Source organism: Atractosteus spatula, assembly GCF_055471065.1.
Source record: "Atractosteus spatula isolate fAtrSpa1 chromosome 10 unlocalized genomic scaffold, fAtrSpa1.hap1 SUPER_10_unloc_15, whole genome shotgun sequence".
In the NCBI taxonomy this organism is placed as follows: Eukaryota; Metazoa; Chordata; class Actinopteri; order Semionotiformes; family Lepisosteidae; genus Atractosteus; species Atractosteus spatula.
In genome coordinates this window covers 93,893-111,171 of record NW_028296618.1, presented here as the reverse complement: position 1 = coordinate 111,171, position 17,279 = coordinate 93,893, and the positions used below count along the sequence as shown (strand labels likewise).

Genomic DNA, 17,279 nt, shown 5'->3' with positions numbered 1-17,279 from the left:
CCCAGGTCAGCAGCTGTGAAAGGAGATGGAGAAGATGGACTGGTCAGCCAATGTATCAACAGTGTCTGAAGTGCTTGAGAAGTGGAAGCCCAACACAGGACTGCCGCTAAATGACATGCAAATTAAAAAGTTGATAAAGTATCAAATCTGGGAAGGCCTGAGCATCACTGACGATCCTGTGAAGGGGAAGATGTTTGTGACTTCCAGGTGTTTCCAGAAGGGAGAGGTGGTGTGTGATTACAACGGCAAGGTCATCACAAAGACAACTGCTGAAGCTCACAGATGACAGAGGGAGACATGAGATGTCTTTTCTTTTCAGATGAACCTGCACAAAAACTGTGCATTGATGCTCGTGAAAAACACTGAGCCTGCCTCCTGGATAAGGAGCCTGTAGTGGTTTGATGGGTTTACTGAGACAATTATCAATTGTAGCAGTAATCACGAGGTTGTTCGTTGGGGCTTTTAGAAAATCAATCGTCAGAACAACTAACAACGCACACACACGGGTTCAATACACGAGATACATTTATTAATATAAACTGTGCACCAAACATATACTAGTCTGCCTGGATACGAGCGGCAGACCTTACTGTGAGGGTTATCAATATACAAGGTATATAATCTCGAAGAGATGCAAACACAAAGAGATACACAACAGAGAATATATGTCAATATATATCGTTCGGTTACCAAATCGCTAATCAGTGTTATTACCCACTGTTACTCTAAACTCGGAAGTAAATACATTACTCATGAATTAAATTGATAACAACTTGTGTTGAGGTACAATTAAATTCTCGAGACGCAATGTAGAACATGGGGTTTACTTATCCACTGTGTTTGGATTTGGAATTTCCCGGCACGAACACCAAGCCAGCTGACAGGCTCTGTTGCAGCCTCTGTTCCAGCGGTTGTCCAATGGGCGTTGTGTCGGCGTCCTCTGGCTACCGGCCAACCAGTCGAGGTGCAGCTCGGAGTAGGACGGGCGGAGGAATCTGACTGTGGCGCACAGGGCAGTCGTTGCTCCGAGGGGATCTACCAGCTGGCTAGTAGAAAGTCTCTATGCACAGAGTGTGACCGCGAGTCCTCACAAGTCACTCTTTTGCCTGGGAAGAAACTGGTTCGTTCCCGGTCCAGCGCTGCTTCTGAATAAGCTATTCAGGTTGTCGACGAGGGTCCAACTGTAGGCTGCCGTTGATCAAGGGGAGCATTCACGTTGGTAGAATTCTGAGTACGTACGGGATCCTCGGCCTCGCGCTTAGAACAAAGTCCAAGTCCTTTTGCAGACAACAGCAGTTGTCACGTGATTGTCTCTGAGGATGAGCGAAAATGGCCAAGGAGAGCTCAGAACTGAGCTTGCGCTCCCTTTTTGATCAAGACCCAGATGTGTGCTGATTGGTTGAGAGTTTGGCGGGCATTGGAGACCAACGTGGTATTACCACGCCCTGCCAGTCCCTGATTGGTTGGTCAAGGTGAGATATAAGTCACTTACTCTTGACACTTAGGAATGCAGTCCAGATGTCCATTCGGCACTCCCTAGACTGATAGGCGCCAATGGATGATCATTGATCATGATAGCCAGGCTTAGCTAATTGCATCACCGTCTGGGAGCTTGTTCTTTATCAAAAGAAAACATCTTAAATCAGCCTGCATGAATTCTTTCTCTGTGGTTGCACCACAGAGATGTAGGGTGAGATGGGGCCTCCTTTAGGAGCATACCAACGCTTAATTCTGTCTTATTAACAAGCATTGCCGCTGCATATCCCCCCTTTTTGAAGGTCACGAGGTCCTGAGGCGTTGTTGCCTTCAAAACAAAAACAGAGTTAAGTGATGTTTGTTGTACCACGGTGGATTCTACCACCCAATATTCACATTACCTCTCGAGAATTTGTACAGGAAATAGTGTTGGAAAGAACATTGCGTATACCTGCTCTCAGTTATAAGGTACCTAGGAATGAGGCATTGGGCATCATCATTAGCCCTAGACCTTAAACTTCTGGCAGTTCACTATCAGTATCGGATAGCTCTGCAGCAGGCAGACGTTTGGGAGTGGTTACCTGATTTCGGTGATAAACCATTGCTCCCTTTGTCTCATTCAAACTACCCCGCAAGGCTTTGATACGAGAGAACAGCATCCAACACATTACCCCAGCCATGATCCAGCTACCCAGCAGCAGTGTCAAGATGACCACGTTTATTGTTCCTAGTGCCCCAGAGGATCCACAACGACTGTGCTTGGGACCTACCAGTGTAGTTTTTAAGTTTGTGTCATTAAGAACAAATTCGACTACCTGTACACCCTCAAGACTTACTGTCTCTTGGATTCTCTCATCCAAGTCAACGCTGTGTCCTCTGAAAGCGTCCACAATCTCGAGTTCCGTTTCATGCAGTTCTGACTCCAGGTGATACAGTGCTAAATCGTTGAGATGCACTATAGCTCCTTCAGGAACTTGTAGAAAAACTGTTTGGTTGGGTAGCTGCACTTCGGTAGCTGTATCATGCCTGTCATATGTTATTGTAACCGTTAACTGTGGTGTGCTGACCAGCCATTTCTTTCCCACCTGCTCAACCTGGGGTTCATTAACCTCACTTTTGCTCGTCACTGTGGCTTTACACTTTTTTTAGTGGCAGCCCCCTTTCTGATACCACACAACCTCTGAGTTGTGTCCCTAAGGAATGGCTTACTCGGGCATACCCAGTGGATATCCTTGGTTGATATACACAGTTCCAGGTTTGGAACAAGATACAAATTTGGATCATCCTCCTGGTAAGCTACGAGCGGTGGGGTGGTCAACTTCACATGCATGTCCCCCCTCTAGAAGCCAACGTTCGATATAGACTTGAGTCTATAGATATTCTTGCTACTCACGATGGGAAAGTTCAACAGGAAACCTATTTCCTTGGCTTCGGGGTTGACATGTATAGGAATGGCACTGCCTAGACTGTATGCAAGATGTACTTGCAATGGCTGCACCATCTCGGAAGTGGTTGTCTTCAGTACTTCTTCTACTAAGGACAGTGGAACCAAGTAGGTTGGAATCTGTCCCATGGCTAGGCTAGTTACCGTGGCACTAAGCTCCCTAAGCAAATCCTGCATCAGCATCTTGACCTGTTGCACGTAAGCATAATCCCACTGTAACACGTCGACAATCCTGCCCACGGTGTGGAGGGTGTTATTTAACACTGCTGCATGAAGGTTTACTGCTAATATTGTGCCCTGGAAGGTTTTCCCTAGGCTTTCCAGCCGCTGCTGCTGTTGATACAGCCTGTCCTGAATTTCTGGCATTTCCTTACGTAACCCAGACACCTGCCTTCTCAGGGTGGTCAGGGTGACAGTGTTAGCAGCAAACAGACCAGCTGAAAATAGCGAACCCACGGCGGAGGCCGCAGCAATCAGACCCCCCAAGAACCTTTTGGGGCGGCTGAGGCCTGTCATCTCCTCCTGGCTGACTGTTGCCTTCCTCAGCTGGCGGAGCATGTGTATAGTGTCTAGCTGGGCATGCCATACAGCATCCTTAGCCCACTGCCTGCCATGATAGGACACCCTACTGTTCATGTTGATGTGCTTCCGAAACACATCACTTGGGTCCAGCCGCACATACACTCGCTGAGTATGTGTTCTGCAATTTGTTAACAACAATCCGGGAGCATCCTGCAGGACTATGCCGGTAGGAGGACCGGGTTCCACAACTTCAAGGGGCTGTGTCGAGGCGATCCACAGCACTGTCAGGACCAGCCGTGGCAGTTTTAGGATTCCCATTCTGGAACACAGATGAGGCACATGGTACAGTTCCACTATAATTTTGAATATATTTTCCTAGGAGGACCTACACTACAGTACCTAACTACCTGCAGCTACAAAAGGGCACCCCCTTCTTGATCGGGTTTAGACTTTTAACCCTATTCTGTGTCCTCCGGCACCATTTGAGGTGGGCGATACAACCGGAGGTGGTTGCGATGCACCCACTTGTAGACCAGAGATTGCCTTCCTTTTTCAATCCGAATTCGATAAGCTACCGGTGATACCTTATCGACATTCTCGTGGGGTCCTGTCCAACTGGGTAAGAGCTTCCGGGCCACCCCTGTGGGTTTGGCAAATTGGAAGTACAGGACCTTGTCTCCTACTTGGAGTTCCTGGTTAACTGCCTTTCGGTCATAGTATGCTTTCCTACCCTCTGCACTCCTTCCCAGCTTGTTCTGGGCAAAAGCAAAGGTTGCCTGCAGATGTGCTCGCAGGCCTGACACATACTGATGGGCCGTAGCAGCCCCCGTCGTTCTCAGGTCCTCCACCCCATAAAGACAGTGTAGGGGAAGAGTCATCTTCCGACCTGTCATCATCTCAAAAGGTGGGACCCCCGTAGAGCAATGGGGCGTGGCTAGGATGGCCATCAGAACCAGGGGCAGCTTAATGTCCCAGTCCCTACTGCTGGTGGAGACAAACCTTTTGAGCATACTAACCACCGTTCGGTTTGCCCTTTCTGCCTGGCCCGAGGATTGAGGGTGGTAGGAGATATGCAACTGGGCCTTGACCCCAAGCATATTCCACAGGGTTGCCATTACTGTAGCTGTGAAATGGGTTCCCCGATCCGAGTCCACGGTCAGGGGGAGTCCCCATCGACTGAACACATGTTTCACCAACAGCACTGCAGTTGTCTCTGCCGTGTCGTTGGGTGCTGGGAGGCACTCAATCCATTTTGTGAATGCACACGTAACAGTGAGGAAATATTTGTTCCCTCTGGATGACCTCACCAGCGGCCCCACCCAATCCATTTGTAGATTGGACCAGGGGAATGTCATGCCCTTTTTCTGGAGTGGTGCACGGTGCAAGGGCCGTGATGGTTGGAACTGGCTACACGTCAGACACCCCTTTACATACGCGGCGATGTCTTGGCCCATGTGAGGCCAGAATGCCACCTGCTGGATAGTGTCGTACGTGGCCTTGATTCCCCGGTGGCCCCCACAGGGCTCGTCATGAGCGTGTTGGATCATGACCCCCCGATGGCAGCGGGGAACTACCCACTTTGGGACACCTTGTGCAACTGGTACACAAACCAACAACCCCTTTATAATTTTTAGGTTGTCTTTCACCTCTGCCAGCTCCTTCAGCTCCGGAGACTGGCTCAGCACCTGCTCCGAAAGAGGTTGACGCACTGGGTCAGCGATATGCTGATACATTTGCCCAATTGCTGGGTCCTGTTTCTGCATTTCCGCAAGATCGGTGTTAAAACCCTGTGACCCAAGCACTACAGATTGAGGGTCAGCTCCGACATCCTGTCTAGCCCTGCTTCGGGTGACCGCCTTGACCTCAGCCACGGTTTCTGGGGGTAGCCATTCCTGCTGGAACTGCCAGGGTTCACCCTCTAAGGCGCCAGATTTGGCCAGCCGGTCGGCCTCATCATTCCCGTCTTTGTCGGGTCCCTTCACCTGGGAGTGTCCCTTCACCTTCCTCCAGTAAACCATCATTCCAGCCTCGGTCGTGAGCTTGTCACTGGCCAGGAACAACTCTTTGTTCTTTACTTCCTTTCCCCGGGCATTTTTCATGCCTTTACCCTTCCAATACGGAAGATGGGACACGAAGCTATGTCGGGCGTAGTTTGAGTCACTACAGATGACAAATTGTTTAAGGCCATTTGTCAGGGCCTGCTGGAGGGTGATCAGCACCCCAGCTACTTCCGCATACTGACTAGTCTTTGGTCCTAGCTTATAGCGGGTCGGCCCACAGGGAGTATTGTCTTGCCAGACTACTCCTACCCCTGCTAGCACCTGCTGTTCGTGGCGAAAAGAGCAACCGTCAACATAGGCCATGGGTAAGCCCTGGCCCACGTTCTCATCGTAGTACCGATGACTGTTCGGTAGCTCAGCAGCGGGAATCATTTCTGGAGCTTCCATGTCAGTGTCACAGCCGTGACACACTTGGCCCAAAGCCAGGCCCTGTCCCAGGTACATTTTCTTGCTCTGTGCATAACGTACCTCTATCTCATAGCCTTGTAGGGCCATCATCCATGCCACAATCCTGCTATTTGACACCCTGCCCGCTTTCAGTCTCTGGCTATGCAGGAATGTCACAGGTTGGTGGCAGGTTTCGATGATGATCTTTTGTCCCCCTACATAACTACGGAAGTGTTCTACCGACCAGACCGTAGACAACAGGGCCTTCTCGCAGTCCAAGAACTTTTGCTCCACTGGGCTCAGGGCTCGACTGGCATACGCCACCACCCTTCGCTCTTGGTCATATTCCTGACTCAGAGCAGCCCCAAGGCAGTGCTCTGAGAACCCTGCTTCAAGGTAGAAGACCTTATTTTTGTCAGGGTAGGCCAAGCACGGTGCACGTCTGCGCTTCAGCTCCATCACAGCCTGTTCTGAGGAAGGTCCCCACTCAAAGGGCACGTCTTTCTGCAACAGCTTGTGGAGGGGCCTTGCTATTTCAGCGTAATCCTCAATGAACTGCCGGGAATAATTACATACTCCCAGAAAGCTGCGCAGTTCAGACAGGTTAGTGGGCGACCTCATATTCTGGATAGCTTGGACTCTGCTGGACTGTGGCTGTATGCCTTGGGCTCCAACCAATAGTCCCACGTACTCCACTTGGGTCCTACACCACTGTCCCTTAGCCAGAGACAGTTTGGCCCCTGCACGGGAGAGCTGGGTCAACACATGCCTGATCTCGGCCATGTGTTCTTCCCAGGTCTGACTCCGCATCAGAATATCGTCCACATAGACCAGGTTGCCCCTGGCGGCTGCATCACTCATGGCTTTGTGCAGAAATATGTTGAACTCCGCTGGGGAGTTGGAATACCCAAAGGGGCATCGATTCCAGGTGAACTGCCTGTTTCCAAAGGAAAAGGCCAGTTTGTACTGGTCTGTCGGTTCTATCTTAAGGGTCCAGAACCCATTGGCCACATCCACTGTGGTGAAATATATTGCTGTTGTCACCTTGGCTAACTCCTGATCTAGGTAGATCATTGGCCATCGTGACAAAGGAACCTGTTTATTCAGCTGCCGGTAGTCAATGGTCAGACGCCACTTACCATTGGGTTTCAGCACCGGCCACAGTGGGGAGTTATAAGTGGAGTTACACTCCCTTATGATCTGACGCTCTAGTAGAGCATCCAACGTCTGCTTTATGGACTCGTATGCCATGAGGGGAATGCGATACTGCCTGACATAGGTTGGGCGGGCGCCAGGGGCCGTAGGAATGCGCACTGTGTGCAAATCCGTCACCCCGCAGTCATAGGCGTCCCGTGCAAACACTTCCTGGAAATCCTGGAAGATCTGACGCAGCTGCTGACGCTGGCTTTCCGTTTCCAGGGCATCTGCCTTACCAACCTGTTCCTGTACCTGCTCTAGGAACCCCGCTTTTGACGGCATGGCGGTATCCCGGGTCGCACTCTCGGCTGAGTGGTCCGTCGGAACACCTGCGTGTACTGTATACACAACCATCTCATCCTTATCGCTAAGGTCCACTCTGCACACCTCCTGGTTGCAGAATCCCTCTATTGGCACTATTGCAATCATCCGTCGGGGGTAGGTGTAGTACACCTGCTCGGTTCCCCCCTCCCTGGCCAAGGGACCAGGGAGCTGCCCCAGTACTGGGATGGCCAGTTCGAAATCATAGAAACCATTGTCAATCACCAGTCCCATGTCAGTGCGGGCAGGGATTTTGACATCTTGTTTTGCTATGTTCTGCACCAACAGGCAGGTGGCTCGGCCATTCCGTTCCAGTCTGGGGGTACCACAGACTGCTAGGTTCAGTCTGATAAACTGAGCTGATGGTTGGAAGAAAACCATCTCAGCATCCATTCTCTGCCCCTTCTTTAGGACAAGGCGTACCGGAAACCCTGCTGTTGACGCAGGAACGATCACGTCCGATTCGTTTACTACCTGGCAGGCCTGAGGAATCGTCTGACCTGACCGAATGTTCTCGGGGTCGCCGCTTAGAGAGTGGGCATCTGGGTTCACCCGTGTCCACAGCACACTGTTTACTGTGTCCAGCTGGGCGCCCAGTCGAACCAACAGGTCTGCACCAATACAGACCGAGTGGGTCAGCTGAGGTGCTACCTGGAAGTAGTGAGCAAACTTCCTTTTTCCGATGGAGATGGAAGCTGCACAGCTTCCTTTGCTCCAAATGGACCTATGAGGTGGGGGTGCCCACCACAGAACCTGTGATTGCGTCACCAGGGTCACCTGACGGCTTCGCGACAGGTCCTCGAACAGACCTTCACTGATTATGGACTTCTCAGAGCTGAAGCTGAGAATTACATCATCAACCTGCACTTCTGCCACCTGGACCCCTCCCACCACCATGGGGTGGTAGTCCTGGTCCCCCTGAGGTACCAGGGCGCACAGAAAGGACTCCCATTCATTACCGGACAGGGAGATCCACTCTTCTTCAGGGATGAAAAAGGGGTGTGCTTTACCTGGCGGGTCAAGCAGCTGCTCAGAGCACTGCTCCTGTAGTTGGCAGACCGTGGGAGTGCTGGCCTGGGCAGGACTTCCCTGTAGTTTTGGAAAGCAAGAGGAGACATTTATTTCTCGTCCAGAGGAACCAGGAGGATCCTCCAACTCAGCTATAGTGTTCAGTGGGCACTGTGTGATCACAGCATAACCACTGAACCCCCCTTTTTGCTGTATAACAGGCTTAGGGTGCTTGACCTGAGTCCACAATTTTCCACGCTGGCAGTCCACCAGAGGCTCCAGCCTGTCAAGCAGGTCTTGGCCAATGAGTAGTGGCTCTGTTTTAAACCTAGAGATATAAACAGGATGCACCACGTTCATTGGCCCGAACCTAAGTGCCACCCACACTCGGTGTGTGATCCTGGCATGATCCTGGGTATAGCTGGAAATATCTATCTTACACGGTTCTACCTTAAGTCTGATGCCTTTTCCTTTCGCTACTCGTTTGAGTTCGCTGAGTAGATCGGCTGACATCAAACTAATTTCAGCCCCAGTGTCAATCAGTGCTTATCTATCTAAGACGTTTTCAAGAGAAACCTTGATATAAATACGCCTTGCTTTGCCTTTCTGGCTGAGATTCCCTAAGAATTGTTGGAAGCCTGCCTTTTCTTTGACTTCAGGGGCGGGGTCAGCGCCCAACTCAGAGTCACAGCCTTCTTCCAGGCAGGAACCCTCCCACCCAATCAGATAGACTGAGGGAGGGGCTTGGGACGGATCCCCGCCTCCTCCAGTGGGAAGGGGCGTGGTCCCCCTCCGCTCATTCACGCTTCCGGCATTCGGTATGGAAGGTTTACCCTGTCCTGATCTCTCAAGCAGGGCTTATTCAAGCCTGGCCAGGCGGGCTGCAGTCGATTCCCTTCGTCCAGCCTTATGATAGGCTCTGCCTGACCCCTTGCCTTCCCCGTAGCGCTCACGGCGGCTCTGACGCTTACTGCGGTCCTGCCTGCCTATTTTGCGCCAGGGCTTAGCGGGCTCAGGAACCTCAGCTCCCTCGGGTTGAGGCGAGTCGTCAACCCTGCTGGCTTTAGTGGCGAACACGGCCGTTTTAGCAGGTTTTCGCTCTGAGGAAGCAGAGACTTCAGCTCCCCAGGCCTTTTGAGCCAACCTTCTAATGTCTGCCATTTTCATCGCTTTTGCATCAGTGTGCATCACAATCATTTTCCTGACTGAGGGATGCAGATTAGCAATGAATAAACCTTTGAAATTCACGTTCTCTTTGCAACACTCTTCATTCCGCCCTGCAAGATAAGTGCACCTAAGCCTCTCATAATAGTCGCGAGGGACTTCAGCTTTTTCGTGCTTAATATGGTGCGCAGCGGCCACGGCAGCTATGGGATCGATAAAAGCCGAAAATTCTCCGATCATTGCCTGACACAGCTCCTCAAAGCTATTACAGACCTCCGGTCCTTGTCTAGACATCCACTCGTGGACTGCTCGGCTGGTAGTTTTCCTTACTAACATAGCCTTTTCCTGTTCGGACACTTCGGGCATAAACTGCAAAGTATATCTCAGCTCATCGATGTAGGTTTCCACATTATTCCCTGACACTGACGGGTCAAACCTTTCTACATCTTTGGCTAACTGCCTCAGGGAGTGGAGGTTAATTTTTCGGTTTCTCCGCGGGCAGGGAGACGGCCGTGATCAGGAGCAGGGTGTCTATGCCTGAATTGAATCGCCCTTGCGTCTCACGCAGGACTTGGCGATCTCCCCCATGCCGATCCGACCACAGACCCTGGCCGGGAGAAACCTCCTCCCGGCGCGCTGGGTGAGCGCTCCGGGCTGCTAGGTGGGCTGGGATGCAAGTGGGATCTAGCCTGTTTTGCTTCCAGTACGGCAGCATCTAACTCCTTTTGCCTTTCCTGGCTGAGCTCATTTAAACTCAATTTCTTTTTCTTTTTCTTTCAAGCTCGCTTCCAGGTCTCTCCTAGCTACCTCAGCCGCAGTTTCTCTAGCAGACAGGTCATCTAATTTACCTAAAACTTCCCTGAGTCTGTCTTCACTTTCCTCATTTTTCACTCTCTTTTCTCGGATTATATCCAACAACTCAACTCGCTCCGCCTTATATCTTTCTAGCTTTCCCTGAAGCTTTTGAAACTTTGTCAGCTCGGGCAAAGACAGTTCCAGCTGTTTAGCTAGATTTAAGGCGAAACTCGATAGGACCTGAACTGCGTTCACAGACCCTCCCGTGTTAAGCTGGTTCGCTACCTTAGTTACTAGATTTATTTGCAGCTTCTCAATATCATCAAAGTTCAACTTTTCGATACCGCTCCAGTAACCAGGATTGTCGTCGCTAGAAATAGTACTTATAAGCGACTCCACTTCAGACATTTTAGCAGCCATTGTCATTACGTCAGAGAAACTTTAAGAGTATTACTTTTTTTCCTTTTACCAAAATACAGTATGGAATCTAAACACCCGAGCAGATGGATTTCCAATCAGCACACGTTACACTAACCGCTAGAAAACAGGGGGATTTCTTTACGCAGTTATCAGCACACCCGGTATTCGTGTATAGAAGCCACGGTGCTGTGCTGAACTTGAACTCACAGCGACATCAGTTATTCTGTGCGATTGATTCTCATTTCATTCTAAACTAGCCCGCACAGGGACGCCATTAAATGTAGTGGTTTGATGGTTTTACGGAGACAATTATTAATTGTAACAGTAATCACGAGGTTGTTCGTTGTAGCTTTTAGAAAATCAATCGTCAGAACAACTAACAACGCACACACACGGGTTCAATACACGAGATACATTTATTAATATCAATTGTGCACCAAAGATATACTAGTCTGCCTGGATACGAGAGGCAGACCTTACTGTGAGGGTTATCAATATACAAGGTATATAATCTCGAAGAGATGCAAACACAAAGAGATACACAACAGAGAATATATGTCAATATATATCGTTCGGTTACCAAATCGCTAATCAGTGTTATTACCCACTGTTACTCTAAACTCGGAAGTAAATACATTACTCATAAATTAAATTGATAACAACTTGTGTTGAGGTACAATTGAATTCTCGAGACGCAATGTAGAACATGGGGTTTACTTATCCACTGTGTATGGATTTGGAATTTCCCGGCACGAACACCAAACCAGCTGACAGGCTCTGTTGCAGCGTTTGTCCAATGGGCGTTGTGTCAGCGTCCTCTGGCTACCGGCCAACCAGTCGAGGTGCAGCTTGGAGTAGGACGGGCGGAGGAATCTGACTGCGGCGCGCAGGGCAGTCGTTGCTCCGAGGGGATCTACCAGCAGTCCGGCTGGCTAGTAGAAAGTCTCTATGCACAGAGTGTGACCGCGAGTCCTCACAAGTCACTCTTTTGCCTGGTAAGAAGCTGGTTCGTTCCCCGGTCCAGCGCTGCTTCTGAATAAGCTATTCAGGTTGTCGATGAGGGTCCAACTGTAGGCTGCCGTTGATCCAGCGGAGCATTCACGTTGGTAGAATTCTGAGTACGTACGGGATCCTCGGCCTCGCGCTTAGAACAAAGTCCAAGTCCTTTTGCAGACAACAGCAGTTGTCACGTGATTGTCTCTGAGGATGCGTGAAAATGGCCAAGGAGAGCCCCGATCTGAGCTTGCTCTCCCTTTTTGACCAAGACCCAGATGTGTGCTGATTGGTTGAGAGTTTGGCGGGCATTGGAGACCCACGTGGTATTACCACGCCCTGCCAGTCCCTGATTGGTTGGTCAAGATGAGATATAAGTCACTTACTCTTGACACTTAGGAATGCAGTCCAGATGTCCATTCGGCACTCCCTAGACTGATAGGCGCCAATAGATGACCATTGATCATGATAGCCAGGCTTAGCTAAGTGTGTCCCCGTCTGGGAGCTTGTTCCTTATCAAAAGAAAACATCTTAAATCAGCCTGCATGAATACTTTCTCTGTGGCTGCACCACAGAGATGGAGGGTGAGATGGGGCCTCCTTTAGGACAGCATACCAACGCTTAATTCTGTCTTATTAACAAGTATTGCCGCTACATATCCCCCCTTTTTGAAGGTCACGAGGTCCTGAGGCGTTGTTGCCTTCAAAACAAAAGCAGAGTTAAGTGATGTCTGTCGTACCACGGTGGATTCTACCACCCAATATTCACATTACCTCTCAAGAATTTGTACAGGAAATAGTGTTGGAAAGAACATTGCGTATACCTGCTCTAAATTATTGCAGATCTGATGTTTTCAGATCAGAAAAGGAAGCCTGGGGTTTCTACAGTGTGTATTCCAAAATACAGCATGTTTTGCACAGAACCTGTGGTAACACCATCCCACTGATTACGCAGGCAAATTTTTTTGCCCTGCTAGATTGGATCGCCCAGTGTGGTTCGCATGGCTTTAGACACAGGGAGCGGAAGGGGGTTATGAATGCTTATTCAGATGCCGCAAAGTTTCTCAGCAATGTTGGGGTGGTGGTTACGTGTACCGAACTAATTTTCCGCACCAACATTTAATTGTTGAATGCAAACAGGAGCCGGTAACGCATGTATGCTGCGTTGTTTCAGTGTTTGAAAACCCCCTGTTGAAATAAAGCGGTTCACATTTCACATACTTGCAAACTGGAGTCTGTAACTTGTGTAAAAAGTGCTGCTGCTCTGTTTCTGTGTTTGAAAACCCCCTGTTGAAATAAAGCGGTTCACATTTCACATGGTGTTTGTCCGTGAGACTTTACGCAGTCAGTGTTTGTGTGTGTGCTTACACCCCTGCTGCTTTTGAGAGACGGCTTGTGCAGCGTATAAGCAGTCTGGCCGGACAACCACTCGACCACCCGGCCGCGGCTGGTGCCGCTCACACCCCGGGATCTCGCGGCCCGCACCAGAATCCCCGCGCCGCCGTAACTACCCGATTTCCTAGGGTTATAATAGAGCGCACTCAACCCCGCGGCAGACATGGTCCCCTTCCAAACCAATACACACTTTCACACACCTAAAGCGAGGGATGCGCCGCCTTGGGGTTTTGGGACCCTGAGGCTCGGGACCGACCGGCCGGGGGGAGGCGGGAGTTCCGACCCACACCATTGGCTCCTGAGGGGGCGGGACATGCACAAATAACAACACGCCATTGGCTGACAAGGGGGCGGGACATTAACCACCGCGGACGACCATTGGCTGGAAAAGGGGGCGTGGTACCTGTCAAAAGTTTGAAGAAAGGTGTCGCTTTATACTACTCATGCTGATCGTCTTATAAATGCAAAATAAACTTTTAAAGCTGATAAAGTCATTTGCATGTGGCTACAACATCCCTGGAAAAGAGATTTTATCAGTTGCACATAATCGGTATTTTTTACTTTTTTTTCAGCACTGGAAATATATTTTTTTAAGTTTTCTTAAGAAGATCTCATGAAGTATTGCCAGGACCTACCTTTAGCACTCAATAGCGATATTAATGGAGTAGAAATGTAAGATAAATTGATGATCTGAGCTAAAATAGTTCTTATGCGCCTCCTGTAACAGTGTTCGTATTCATAGCAAGTAATATTCTTTTTCAACCCCAAACGTTGCTATTGCATTAAGCTTTGTGCGACCATTAGAGGTTTTGGTAGCTTCTGGAGAGCGCACTTTTCCAAACTGAAACCTATAAGAACATTATTCAAGGTACACCATGTCCCAGAATCGTTCATCGGGACTAGGATTAATATCAATGGAAAGTACTTCAAGATTTAACTGAAATATTAAAAGAATAGGAAAGCATTTAAAATAGAAAAAATCAGTTCAGATGATATTTAATTTTTGAGAAATGGGCACATACTGTACATCAGCTCAGTGAGCAGTGTGAGGTGCTCTCCTGGAGATGATGTTAAATTAGTTAAAATCATGTGATAGTTGAAAAAGCTTAATACTTAGTGAAACAGCCAGCACAAATGGTTGCGTTTGTGATTATGTCACTTCTCTACTATAGCAGCGTCGATAAAAGACCCTCTGAAAGCAGTAAAGCACTGCACAACTGAATTCATTGCTATTTCGAGAAATCCACAAACCCGTGTTTTTCATGTGCTTTAAAAGACAGCCATACTCACCGACAAAATAACGACACTGCAGCTGATTTTTTCCGAAGCACAGTTGACCTTTCTGAGCCAAATGATGAAGCTCACCCAGTGAATACTATAGCAGAAGGTGGAGGAAAGTGCAACTTTGTAACTACTGCAACCACAGGAACAACTGCAAGAAGCAGAATCAATTTCCCATCGAATGGTGGAGTTGTCTGAGGTACGAGATGTGAACGTGTGCAGAGAATCCCACAATCTCTTCAAAACTTGGACAAAGTATTTCTGATGGAGCGCTGTGCGCAAAGATTGAATAAGCTTTGCTCCTGCCGATGATTCTGCGTGAAAAAGCACAGCATTCAAGTTTCACAGACAAATGCACCATGCCTACAGAACCAATTTTAAAAACAATTGCGGCACACTACGATTCACACTGACTCAAAAGTGATCACGGCAGATGTTTCCTGCATAATGCTGAAGGGACCAAAGAGCATTGCTGTTGGGAACACAAAATGAGGCTTTTTTATGCCTTGATGTTAAGCTGACAAAGACTATCTTGAAACACCTAGTTCAGTCTCTCGACAGATTGTCAAGCAAAGCTTTTACCCATTGAAGTCGCAATAGAAGGAAGGTCTTAACCCACCAACACTTAGCAGCGGCAAGATTCAAACCTAACCCAGCGAAGAAAATGGAGCACAAACCCAGCACTTAGACCACCCAGCCACACTCCCAACACCTTACTCTTTTGGAGAACGTCGGGTGGGTTCAGCTCTTGTTGTGCAACGTGTGGAAATGACTGCATCTTCGTTTTCCGAGATGTTTCCTATCACATCTTTGTCAGCTCTGAATATAGTGCTTCTTTGGAGCAGGCTTCAGACCCTTTATTTTATTTATAAAGGAGGGCGCATTCAGGAACATGTAATTCCTGTTTTAGAAATGCTTTGGGCGGTGTGTTTTATATAATGCACAAACAGTATTCTGATTGTATACTGTAGACCTGTGTAGCAATCATACTGGACGTGACTGGGATTCTGAAATGTTTCTTGAAAAGGTATTCAGGGCTGCTTGAATCTATAATAAAAAAGTGACCCGAAACTTCCAACCTTCCAATCACTGATGTCGCTCTCCCTAAACCTGTACGTGATGTTTTGCTGATGTGCAATGAGCCTTTACTCCTGTATTAAAAACGACCTCTGTTGTTGGGCGGAGTTGAAGGAGAACTAACTGCACAGAAAAAGTACGTAACGATAAAATATTTCTGCGCGTGAAACACATCAATCGTTCAGCATTTCTAAAATGTTTAATTGAATTGACAAAGAAATCCTCTCCTTAAAGTTCGAAAAGGATTATCTGTTGAGCCAGCAGGCGTAACACTGCAGTTGCCCGTTTCTCACAGGTGTTTGAAGTTGTGGATAACATTTAGTAGGTTTGGCACCGTGGCTTAGCTGGTTAAGACGCCTCACTAAAAACCAGGAGACCCTGGGTGCGAATCCCAGCGGTATCTATTCGTAGACAACAGGCCACTCATTGTCAATATTTATGGAGCTTAATTTAAAGACAACGGGATAAGCATGAGTTACAGCTTTCTGTAGCTGTTTTATAGAGTTACATATTGGTTGGCTCTGTGGCGCAATGGAGAGTGCATTGGACTTCTAGACCTTGATAGAATGAAGTCATTCAAAGGTTGTGGGTTCGAGTCCCACCAGAGTCATGTAACATTTTGATTCAACCTTTCAAAATCCTCTAGGGATTAGTGTTGATCAAGTCAAATAAAGGACTTCTTAAGAGTCCACAGTTGAAAATGAAACAGCAGCCACAAGAAACAAACACTGCAATCGCATGATAAACGCCATTTCTCATCCTTTCTCTTAGTGTCGGAGCTACTATTATATGCAAAGGAGGCAACGTGACAATGAAATCTTAAAGAAAGTCTTCATGAAGGTGTGCGTCGGCAAGCTCTCCACTGGCAATTGACTGGGCTTGTGAAGAAATCAATCTCATTCAACAACCATACAAATTGCACAGCTTAAGGCACATGAAGTGAAATCTGTGAGCAGATTGACACAAAACAATGTCACTTCACATTATCTGCAAAGTTGTTTTGCTTGTCTGACCACCTCTTCCTACTTTACAGTGAGCACATATATTTCAGTTTCTTTCTCCCATGTGGAGATGTATCCACTGCCAAAACTACTGTCTGATTATTAAAATTATCTGTAAAACTGTTACATGTCTTCATCTAATTGTAAATTTATAAGACGGTCTATGAGACATTTGTGAGAGTAGCTGAATCCCAGGACTGGTATGGAATCACACACAGACAGGTCATCTGTGTGATCTGAGTCCCACTGCTCAGAGCTACAGACTGGTCAAATGGTCACTATTGTAGACACGACCATCGGACCATCGGCTACAAATAATCAATATACTGATCATAGTGTCACTATTGGTGTTTATTACATAAATACTATATATAAATAATAAGATAATTCCACAGTCATATGTGTTATAAAACATGTATAAACATTTTGGGAGGCTGACATACAGTAAAGAAAGTAATACTGAAGGGCTGGAAGTTCTGGAAAGCGTTAATAGAACCATCTTGCTTTCGACCTGGATCAGAACCCACAACTGCCAAATCAGTGACCCCTGAGCCCAGTTCACAGAGAGGAGAACCAGGAGCTCTTTTATGTCTCTAAGAGGGCTGGGAGGAAGGATAAAATGGGGAAATGTGACATGAGTCCAGGCTGTTCTGTCTGATATTGTTCATATAGCAGCACTGATTGTCTGAATATCTTCTGGTTCGGGATTGTGAGGATAGAGAGCAGTACGGAGTTGAGA

At 48.1% G+C, this 17,279-nt stretch overlaps 1 non-coding gene across 1 annotated transcript; it reads left to right on the top strand.

The window, feature by feature from the left end:
- Nucleotides 1–16,056: 16,056 nt before the first annotated feature.
- On the top strand, nt 16,057–16,149 carry trnar-ucu (transfer RNA arginine (anticodon UCU)). Its single transcript has 2 exons — nt 16,057–16,093; nt 16,114–16,149. It is a non-coding gene; the product is annotated as a tRNA-Arg (tRNA).
- The last annotated feature ends 1,130 nt before the right edge of the window (nt 16,150–17,279 follow it).